Here is a 12,222-nt window from a genome sequence, read left to right as displayed (position 1 = left end):
TCTTTCAAACATCTAGTGGTCAGAGAATTCTTATATTTAAATAGTTCCAGAGGAATTGGAAGAAGGAAATCTTATATTTATTAAATAGTCAGCATAAAGACACCAAAATCGACAAATATATGATTTGAAAAGAAAGCTCAGACAAAACTTGTTTATGACTACACGTGCAAAAATACTGAGAAATTTTAACAGAGAGAAGCTGGTGTTACCGCCAAGGGGTGTCTACTGGCTGCAGGAAAAAGCTAAACTTTGAAGAGGTAAGGTGTTGAGAGAGAAAGTGTCTATATTTCAGCGGGCTAGCAAGTGGAAGACTGATGGACTAATGTCCAAACAAAAACCATCTTAAAACTACAAAATCTTGAAGCAGTGATATAGGGCAAATGGGCTGAAAAAAGGGGGGCTCTTGGAACATTGACCATCTGATGTAGCAGACCTTGAGACGCTAACTCGTGTGTTTCTTCTGTCACCGGTGATGGATATCCGCAGAGGGCTTTCTCCGGAAGTTCCTTACATTCCTGAGAAAAATGGAAGAACAAAGTTACTGCCTTATCGTAACAGGGAGGTTTCCGTTTAAGCCAGGGCTACCAAATAGCAGAACATGCATATTCCTCAGAAGCAGGTGCTTGCCGTGTCTACTGCAAACTAAAGCATTTCTGGAACTAAGGGTGGGGGTCTGGTGAAGCACGGTTATTTACGGTTTCAGTATGGCTTCTCTTACGCTAACATGTTAATCTTGGGCTGCACTTATCGCAACTATTTTAGGAGGCGCTAACACTGGGAATACCTTACAGAAACGTACTATAACCAAGTGGATTCTATTCTAGAAATATAAGGATGATCAGGATATCCATTAATATTACCATATCAATAAGTCAAAGGGAAAAATATAATCACCTCAATAAGATGAAAAAAAAATTTATACTTAAAAATACATTCTAGACTTTAAAAAATAATAAATTAGAAAAATTTGTTTGCTCCTTTAACATGATACAAGTATAGACTTGAACCATAAAGCCAGTATGCTACTTAATGGGGTAACATTAGGAGGAATTAGGAACAAGATATGGATACTCAAGATCAAGATTTTAAAACTTCAACTAGGGCCGCCCCGTGGCTTAGCGGTGACGTGCGAGCGCTCGGCTGCTGGCGCCCGGGGTTCAGATCTTGGGTGCGCACTGACACACCGCTTCTCCCGCCATGCTGAGGCTGCGTCCCACATACAGCAACTAGAAGGATGTGCAACTATGACATACAACTGTCTACTGGGGCTTTGGGGGGAAAATAAATAAATAAAATTATTTTTAAAAATATTAAAAAATAAATAAATAAAACTTCGACTAATATTTGAACTGCAGAACATGCAGATAATGTGTTTCAGTGATCACTGCAGAAGTATACACATTTCTACACCATTTGGGGGTTTTATTCCATAAATTGTCAATTATCGTTTGCCTATTTTTCTGTTGGGTTATCTTTTTCCCCTAGATTCATAGAGTTGAATGTGTATTGTTTACTAATCCTCAATATGGATATATGTTTTATTTTTTTCTGTCTGTTCTTTGTCTTTGAACTTTGTTTATAAAATTGTTGGTCCCTAAGATTTTAGTTTTGACATTATAAATTTGTCTAGCTTTTCCTTTATGGTTTCCTTACATGTCTTCTTAGGAAATCTTTCTCCGTCCTGATGTCATACAACATTTCCTTGTGTTGTCTTTTAATAGTGTAGTCATTTGCTTTGACATTTAAGTTTTAATCTATCTGGAGTTGTATTTATGCATGTAGTGTGAGATATTGATCTAATTTCATTTTGTTTCCGTATGGGAAGCCAATTGCCTAATCTCAAGTATATTAGTTTGCTAGGGCTGCTGTAACAAAATACCACAGACTTGGGGGCGGTAAACAATAGAAGTTTATGTTGTCACGATTCTGGAGACTAGAAGTACAAGCTCAAGGTGTTGGCGGGGTTGGTTTCTTCTGAGGCCTCTCTCCTTGGCGTGTAGAAGGCCATCTTCCCCTGTGTCCTCACATGGCCATCCCTCTGTGCATATCTGTGTCCTAATCTCCTCTTTTTATAAGGACACCAGTCTTTTTGGATTGGGGCGATCCATATGACCTTATTTTACCTTAATTACCTCTTTCAAGTCCCTATCTCCAAATACAGTCACATCCTGAGGTGGTGGGGGTTAGGACTTCAACATATGAATTTGGAGGGTGACACAATTCAGCTACCAAGTGTCAAATTGCCCAATTTTTCTTCAATGTTTGTAAACTGATTTCTTTTATATCTGAAGTTCCTCGATGTGCAAAGGTCCCTTTCTGGAATATCTTTTCTGTTCCCTTGACCTATTAGTCTATCACTGCATGAATACCGCAATGCTTTATTATTCTACCTTAATAAAAAACTCTTGTATCTCCTCTAATTGTTGTACTTGTTTATTATTGTCTTGGATAGTTTGAGACCTGTAAACTTGCATGTAAATGTTAGAATCTGTCACATTTCAAGAAAAAAATTCTTTTATTGTTTTGATTGGAATCATATTAAATTTATATTTTGTAAAAATTAATATTTTTATTATATTGACTCTACTCCTCCATCAATACAGTCTATCTTTCAATTTTTCAGTTCTTTTATGAAATTTAATAGCATTTTATTATTTTATTCATAAACTCTGTTTATATAGGTTTTTCAAAAGATTTATTTCTAAATAGTTCTCATTTTAAATTCCACATTGTACAGTATAAGATGTATTCCTAAGTAGCTTATTATTCTTATTGATATTATGAAGGTGAGGGTTTTTTTCCTAGTATATTTTCTCATTGGCTATTAATTGTGCTATGGACTAAATGTTTGTGTCCCTCCAAAATTCATATTGAAATTCATTGAAATGCTAACCCCCAATCTGGCTATATTTGGAGATGGGGTATCTAAGGAAATTAAGGTTAAAAGAGGTCATTAGGTTGGGGCCCTGATCCAGTAGCATTAGTGTCCTTATAAGAAGAGACACCAGGGAGCTCACTTTCTCTCTCCAGGCGCACACGAGGAAAGGCCACGTGAGGACGTAGCAACACGGTGGCCATCTACAAGCCAGGAGCAGAGGTCTCACCAGAGACTGACCATGCTGGCTCTTTGATATTGGACTTCTAGACTCCTGAACTGTGAGAAAATAAATGTCTGTTGTTTAAGGCACCCAGTCTGTGGCATTTTGTTACTGCAGCCAGAGCAGACTAAGACAGATGGTGTACAGGAAAAGTATTGATTTGTCCCTAGCAACAGTGCTCAAATCACTTTTCAGATCTTGCCTCTAATAACCACAATTATTCCTCTTTATTTCCAGTCCATGTAACACTTAATCTTCATTTCTTATCTTATTGCATTCATTAGGATGCCAGTTCAATGCTTAATAGCATGAGAACCAGAGGGGTCGGCTCAGCAGTTCCTGACTTTAATTATAATGTTTCTCAAGTCTTACTGTGAGTATGATGTTTGTTGTGGGGGTTAGTAGCTTTTTTTTTTTTTTTGAAGGAAGATTGGCCCTGGGCTAACATCCCTGCCCATCCTCCTCTACTTTATATGGGACACCGCCACAGCATGGCTCAACAAGCGGTGCGTTGGTCCGTGCCCAGGGTTCTGAACCCGCGGACCCTGGGCCACCGAAGTGGAGGGTGCAAACTTAACCACTACACCATCGGGCCGGCCCTGGTAGCTATCTTTGATTACCTTAAAGGGAAGTTACCTTCCATTCTGAGTTTTTTAAGGATTTTATCACAAAGAATTGCTAAAATGTACTGAATATTTTTCTTAAGCTATATAGGTAATTACGTTTTGTATATTAACCTATTTCTACATTAACTGATTAATGTGATGAATACTTTAATAAACTCTAATATTGAATTATCTTGGACATATTATTTACTTATAAGGTTGAACAATATGAAATTATCCTTTTGTGGGTTGGTCCAGTTACTCTTCTACATAGTAGATCACTTCAACATTTAGTGGCTATTTATATCTCACAGTTTCCCGGATCCAAAATTCAAGACAAGCTCAGCTAGGCAGTTATGTCTCGGGGTCTCTCATGTGGCTGCAATCAGGCGATGGCTGGATTTAGAACAGCGGGGTGAGCTGGAACACATTGGGTGGTGTAGGCATCTTTCAATATTCGGTAGTCTCAGGCCTCTTCACGTGGTCTCTTTGTGTGAGCTGTCTGGACTTCACCACAGCATGACAGCCTCAGGGCAGTTGGACTGCTCACCTGGCAGCTTAAGTCTCCATCAGTGAGTGTTCTTATGAATAAGGTGGAAGACGTATCTCCTTTTATGACCTAGCCTTGGAAGCCACACAGCTTCATTTCTGCTGCATTCTATTGGCTACGAGCAAATCACCAGCCCTTCCAGATTTAAGGAGCAAGGGGCATAGACCTCCCTTCCCAATGGGAGGAATGGCACAGTCACATCGTCACATTGTTGAGGAGGATGCTGGATAGGAAATATATGGTAGCCATCTTTGGAAAACACAACTTACCACAGTCTGCCCCTCTGTCTTTAACAATTCACATCTGCAAACTATACTCATCTCCTCCAAGACCCCTAATGTCTCATCCCATCATGGCGTCGGATTAAAGTCCAGGATCCCGTCATCTAAATCAGGTACTGCCGCACAAGAGGCTCTTCAGGACTGCTCCCTTGGGTACAGCTCTTTAGGTGCTATTCCTCTCAATCTGAATACCTGTGAACTAAAAGAGAAGTTATTTTCATCTTACACACCCAAAATGTAATAGTGGGGTGGACACAGAAAATCTGCTATAGGTACTCCTATTCAAAACTGGAGACAACAGGAATCCCCACAAGGCAGTCACTGGTCCATAGAAATTCCTAAATCCTGCTGAGTACATGTTACTGGTTCATTGATTAGGGTGCATTCCTGCTTTCTTGGTGTTCAGAGCTCTTGGCTGCACCCTTTGGATCTTGTTTCTCCTATCTGAGTTGTCTTTCCTTCCTTATTCATGAAGAGTGACCCATGTTTGCAACTGATTTTCCTTCTCAGCCCCCTTCCTGCCCAAATAAGGTTGGGAGTCCAAAGATCTCTATTTTGTACAGGGTTTGTCCTTTTCAGTTCAAGTTAATACGGCTGTTTTAAAAGCTTTGTGGCGTGTGTGTGAGTATTTACACTATCTTTCAGTTTTCAATTAGCTTTTGTTTTTCCACTTTTTGCTGTGAATCCTACAATTAACCATACTTCTACGATAATTTTGTCCTGTATTTTTCTTTCTACTCAAACACTTTCCAATTTTTCTTTATTAGACACTCATGACACTGATGTTAACTCTTTAGTTAGTATATCTCCAACCTCAAGTAATGGAAAATATTCTTGGGAATTGAGGTTGTCATGAAGTTTTCTTTAAAATGATTCTCCCCCAGATCTGCAACTGAGTTCTTAGAACTCATTGACTGACTCCATGGCTCACTTCATTGAGGGCTTGTTGATTGACCTCTATTCTTAAAGAGGTAAGCTCCCAAATTTCTGTTCTGTGAGTATTTTGGTGGAGAAGGAGCTTTGGTAGTTTTACATATGTGTTGTTAGGGGGATACACAGGAAATCAGAAAAAAAAAAACTTTGTGAGCTTTTTATGTATCAGTTAGGCAAAAGACACATTCCCAAAAACTCTCTTAGAGATGAGACTTTCTCTGCCTTGGGCTCTCTATGGGCTTTCTGTGAGACCACACCCTGAAGACTCTTAGAAGCTCTGTTGTTTAAGAGAGAGGGTCCACAGAGGCGTTCCCCTAAGAGGCTTAGAAAGCTTCTTTTTTTTTTTTTTTTTTTTTTGTCTGAAGAGTTCATGACGTACCCGCTTAGATCTTGCTGAACTCTTACCTCAGGATATTATAGTCCCTGAGGAACTTTATTACTTTGAGAACCTTTACTAGCTGAAAAGACTGTCCTAGGCCATTTCACATTTCCTCCATGGAATGGTTCATTTTTTAGTTCCTCTTCTCCTCTCTCATTTCATTATAAGCAGTGAGAAGAAGCCAGGTAGCACCCAAACACTGTGCCTAGAAAAGTCTTGGCTATACTATTTGAGGTCATTAGGTGTGTTTTCTATTTTCCATCTACGTTAGGTGACGGTATTGAGCAACTTTCTGCCACTACATAACGAAGTCTCCTTTTCTCCATGTTCCAGTAACACTATCCTCGTGTTCCTTCAAGCCCTCATCAGCAACCTCCTGGACGAACTTTAAGCTTGCTGATACCTTCCCTAAGGGCTCTGCAGGCTTTCACTAATATTTTCCTCAAGAGTCTTCCAGCTTCTGGTCGTCACCCAGTGCCAAAGCCAGTGGCACATGTTTTAAGATTTTGTTACAGTGGCGCTCCACTTGCAATACCAAATTTCTCTTCCAGTCACTCTTGCTGCCTATACTATGTCCCCAAAACCCTACAGCATACGTAACTAGGGTGTCGCCATCTCTCGTGGTTTCTGTCAGCCAGGAACTGGGACAGGTGTGGCTGGAGTTCTGGGTCAGGATCTCGCATGCAATCGCTCTCCGTCAGTGGCTGGAGCCAGAAAGTGAGGAATGGGAGTATATGGGGGCCGGATGGGCTCTTTTTCTCCTCGTGTAGCCTCAGAGCCTCTCTAGGTGGTCTCTCTGCGTGGACTTGGAGGTTTCCTCCTACACCTCAGCCTGAGGGACTGCCCACACAGCAGCCAAAGGTTCAAGAACAAGATTCCAGCAAGGGAAACAGAAGCTGCGTCACCTTTCACGGTGCAGGGAGTCATGCACAGCACTTCCACCACACTCCTCTGGCCACAAGCGGCTCAGCAGCCAGCAAGACTCGCCAGGGGAGGAGCGGCACAGTCACCCTGTAGAAGAGCATGTGAGATGGGACATATTGTTACAGCCGTCTCTGGAAAATAAAACTTGCCACGTATGTCAAAAGTGGTCCCTTATTGCTAATTTCATATAGTTCAGCCTAAAACAGACATGTACAAATGTGTGGGGAAAGAAACCTGGATTCCATTTTATTCAGAGAATTTTAATCTATTAGATTGACCTGTAATTTTTTTTTTCCTACTGTCTCCAGATTTGCTGTGAAGGTTATACTAGGATTGCAAAATGAATTTGGGAGTAATCTATCCTTTCAACATTTTTGTAATACTACTTGTATAACACAATGATGATCAAGTCCTTCAATGTTCGGTAAAATTTTACTGTGCAATAATCTAGGCTTGCTACATTTCACTGAGGGAAGTTCTCGACTACCATCAAATTTCCTTGTTATTGATTTATTCAGTCTTGCTTTTTCTGCTTGCTCAATTTTGGTAATGTATAAATTGCAAGAAAACTGAAAAATTTTATCTAAATTTTCATATTTGGTGGTACACGGTTATCCTTAATATTCCCCTATAATTAAATCTAATTATCTGTACTTATGTCCCCTTTTCATCTAATATTAGTAACAAGTACTTTCTCATGAATGTTCACGAATCTACCACCCCATCTCAGACAGAGAAATCTACAACTCACTTGCATCCTGTTCGCTGCTCCCTCCACAGACACAGACACTCTCCAGATATGTGGCTGACTATCCTCTTGCTTTTTTGTTTCATCGTTTTATCACATACATGTGTATGCCTAATTAATATGTACTCCCATTTTATTTTGGCCTTTAACAATGGTATTATATTATATACAGCCTTCTGAGCATGACATCACTCCGTGTTCTATATCTAGGACTTGGACATGTTGTTCATTCAATTGTAGTTTATTTCATAGCTGCATAATATTCCATTGACTGTATGTAAGTTTATTCATTCTCCTTTTACATCTGTTAGATTTATTTTGTTTTAATTGAAATTTTTATTGCAATAATTACAAATTCACCTGCAGTGTAAAAAATAATACAAAGAAATCCCTTATATACTTTGCCCAGTTTACCCCAATGTTAACATTTTGCAAAACTATAGTATAATATCACAGCCAGAATATTGACATTGGTACAATCCACAATATCTATTAAGATTTCCCCAGTATTACTTACACTCATCTGTGTGTTTGTATTAAGTTCTATTCAATTTTATCACCTGTGTAGGTCCATGTATCAACAACCCCAGTCAAAATACTGAACAGTTCCAATACCACAAGATTTATTTTTTTATATTTTGCGTTTTGATACTTTTGAAAGTGGATTTATTTTATTAAATACCAATTTATAAAGTTTTTCTGGTGTGTAGAAATAGAATTGACTTGGATATATTGACCTGACATCCAATGACCTTGCTAAATTCATTTTTCCTTTTTACTATTTTATTTAGAAATAATTTCATACTACTGAAAAGTTGAAAAAATAGTACAACAATACAGAATTTACAGAATAGTAAAGAATTCCTAATACCTTTTACCTATATCCCCCAAATGTTAACATGTTACCATGCCTGCTGTCTCTATACAAGAACTTATTTTTCTTGAAAGGTAGGAGCATAAGTTACAGCCATAATTCCTCTAGGCTCCTAAACACTTCAGTGAGTATCTCTACAAGGTCATTCTATTATCTAACTGCAGTAAAATGATCAAATTGAGGAAATTAACATAAATGGAGTACTACTGTCTAATATACAAAACTTTTGTATCAATTGTCCTGATAATGTCCAAGAAACAAAATTTGTGTTCAGTATCCAATGTTGTATATCTTTAGTTACCTTTAAACTGGAACACTCTTTCAGTCTTTGTCTTTCATGACCTTGACATTTTAAAGAGTGCCACTTCCGTGCCAAATGGCCTTCAACTGCGCTCGTTAGATGTTTCCTCATGAGTTAGATGCAGGTTATGCATTTTTGGCAAGAGTATCACAGGAGTGATATGATTCTCAGAGAATCATATCAAGAGTTCTATGATATTTGTTTCTATCAATAATGACAATATTAATTTTGATTTCTTAATTAAGGTGGTAAATGCCAGATTTCTCTTTTGTAAAGTTATTATTTTTCCAATTGTAATAAGTATCTTTTGGGCAGATGTTTTGAGACTAATGAAAGTGTCTCTCATAATACTTTCACTCACTTAATTTTAGCATTCATGGATGATTCTTGCCTAAAACAAGTGCTAGGTATCAAATGGTGATTTTTCTGTCATTTCCTGTGGCATTTATTAAGTGATATTCTACTTCAGAGTTTTCCCTTCTTTCTTACTTGTCTATACATTTATATATTTATCTCAATATGGATACATGGATTCTTATTTTATTCTTTGGGTTATAACCTGTTGTTATCAGTATTTATTTGGACGCCCAAACTGTCCCAGATTTGGCCTGTGTCTTCAAGCTGGTTGTGCTGTCCTTTTGACAAGACCCCATCATTAAATTTTTGAGGCTTGTTCTATGACCTGGCATCTCGTCTATACTATTCCGTGTGCACTTGAGAAGAATGTACATTCCGCTATAGTTGGGAGGACTGCTCCTCATATGTCTGTTAGGTCCACTTGGCTTATAGTGTTGTTCAAGTTGTCTATTTCCTTGTTCATTTTTATGGGTTGAATTCTATCCCCCCAAAAGAGACATGCTGGAGTCCTAATCCCCACACCTCAGAATGTGACCTTATTTACAGATAGGATCTTTACAAAGCTAATCATGTTCAAATGAGGTCATTAGTGTGGGCCCTGAGCCAATGACTGGTATCCTTATAAAAATGAGAACTTTAGACACAAAAACAGACACATCTAGGGAGAAAATGATGTGAAGAGACAAAGGGAGAAGATGGATATCTACAAGCCAAAGAGAGAGGCCCGGAACAGATTCTTCCCTCACAGCTCTCAGAAGGAATCAACCCTGCTGGCACCCTGATTTCAGACTTCTAGCCTCCAGAACTATGAAACAATAAATTTCTGTTGTTTAAACCGTTCATTTTGTGGTACTTTGTTACAGCAGCCCTAGCAAATGAATAAAGATTTTGGTACTGTAGCAAATACCTAAAAATGTGGAAGTGGCTTTGGAATTGGTAGAGGATTGAAGAGTTTTGAGAAGCTTTATAGAAAAAGCCCAGATTACCATGAGGAAAACTGTTGGTAGAACTATGAATGTCAAAGAGATACTTCTAGTGAGGTGTCAGATAAACACAAGGAACATATTATTGGAAATTGGAGGAAAAGGGATCTTTGTAATAAAGTGACAGAGGGGCTGGCCCAGTGGCATAGTGGTTAAGTTCACGCTCTCTGCTTCAGCAGCTCGGGGTTTGCAGGTTCGGATCCTGGGCGCAGACCTACACACCGCTTGTCAAGCCATGCTGTGGCTACATCCCATATACAAAATAGAGGAAGATTGGTACAGATGTTAGCTCAGAGCTAATCTTCCTCAGTAAAAAGAGGAGGATTGGCAATGGATGTTAGCTCAGAGCCAGTCTTCCTCACACAAAAAAAGATAAAGTGGCAAAGAACTTGGCTGAATTATGTTCTAATGTTTTGTGGAAAGTAGGACTTATAAATAATGAACTGGGATATTTAGCTGAGGGGATTTCTAAGCCAAGTGTTGAAGGCATGGCCTGACTTCTCCCTGCTGCTAACAGTAAAATGAGACAGGACAGAGATAAATTGAAGAATGAAAGAATGTTAAGCCTAAAGGAACTAGTTCTTGAAGATTTGGAAGACTCTCAGCCTACCCATATTGCCAAAAATGAAAAAGCATGCTCTGGAGAGAACACCTAGGGTGTGGCTGGACAATGAGGTAGACAATGTGGCTGGACAAAGCTAAAGAGCTGAGGTGTGTGACTTGTGAATCCAACCAATCTCAGCAGAAATACCACCAACTTGGACTGAAGGGGACAGAGAAAGGTGGAAATGAAGGAATGTTGCTGGCCTTCTGGGATTCTACACGCCGGAAACAGCTGATAGAGCTATCTAGCTGTGAACATGGGTTATCCTTACAGAAAAGGGAAGGATGGCCCTGATGGTGAAGCCATCTTTCCAATTCCAGAGGGCTGGACCACCATCCAGGGATGAGCGGGCAGGGCCACCACCCCAGTAGGCTCAGAGGACAGAGCATTTAGCCAAAGAGGATTATTCTCAAGCCTTAAAATCTCATGGAATTTGCCCTGCTAGGTTTTGGACTTGCTTGGGACTCACAACACTTTTTCCTGACTTCTTCCTTTTGGAATGGGAACATCTATCCTATGCCCATTTGATCATTGTATTTTAGAAGCAGATAATTTGTTGTTTACCTTGACAGGTTCACAAATGAAGCGGAATATTGCCCCAGGAAGAACCATACCAAGTCTCACCCATACCTGATTTAGATGATATTTAGATCAGATTTTGGACAGAGTTCATGCTGGAATAGATTGAGCTTTTGGGGGATGTTGGGCTGGGGTGAATGTATTTTGCACATGAAAAAGACACAAACTGGCCACGGGAGGTGGGGGCAAGGAGGCAGACTGTTATGGGTTGAATTCTGTCCTTTCAAAAAAGATATGTTGGATTTCTAACCCCAGCACCTGAGAATGTGAAGTTAATTAGACAGAGTCTTAATAGAGATAATCAAGTTGAAATTAGATCATTAGGGTGAGACCTGAGCCAGTGACTGGTGCCCTTATAAAAAGAGGAAGTGTGGACACAGAGCTGGTGACAATGAGGCAGGGGGTACTGGTAGAATAAGCTTCCTCCTGCTTTTTCAGAGAAGGGAAGGGGCCCTACATCAGAAGTAGGAGGTTTTGTGGGCAACACGGTGTCTGCCACAACTACTCAACTCTGCCATTACAGTGCAAAAGCAGCCAGACAATACATAAACTGTCTGGCTATGTTCCAATAACACTTGATTTATGGACACTGAAATTTGAATTTCAAATAATTTTCTCATTTCATCCAATAGTTTTGATCTTTTTTCAACCATTTAAAAATGTAAAAGCGTCTTAGCTTGCTGTCCATACAAATACAGGCAGCAAGCTGTATTTGGCTCATGGGCTATAGTCTGCCAACATCTAGTCTATATCCGTGAGTGAAGAACATACAGTGCAAAGTCTATCAGGAGTTGGCCAGGCTGAGTCCTCAGATTCCTCTCAGATATCCCTACTCGAATTACCAAGAGACAACATTTTCTAGACCAATGCATGTTTATATAAGGGACAGTGAGCATTTGAAGTGGATGACTTTTTAACTCAGCAAGCCAAATATATATTTGATTTCCACCATCTCAACCCCACAGCCATGAGTAAGCAATGATTTCAGCAACGTCACAGAGAGCTG

This window comes from Ceratotherium simum, chromosome 35, assembly GCF_057802395.1.
Source record: "Ceratotherium simum simum isolate JZ-2026a chromosome 35, ASM5780239v1, whole genome shotgun sequence".
Taxonomy (NCBI): Eukaryota; Metazoa; Chordata; class Mammalia; order Perissodactyla; family Rhinocerotidae; genus Ceratotherium; species Ceratotherium simum.
This window is presented reverse-complemented; position numbering follows the sequence as displayed.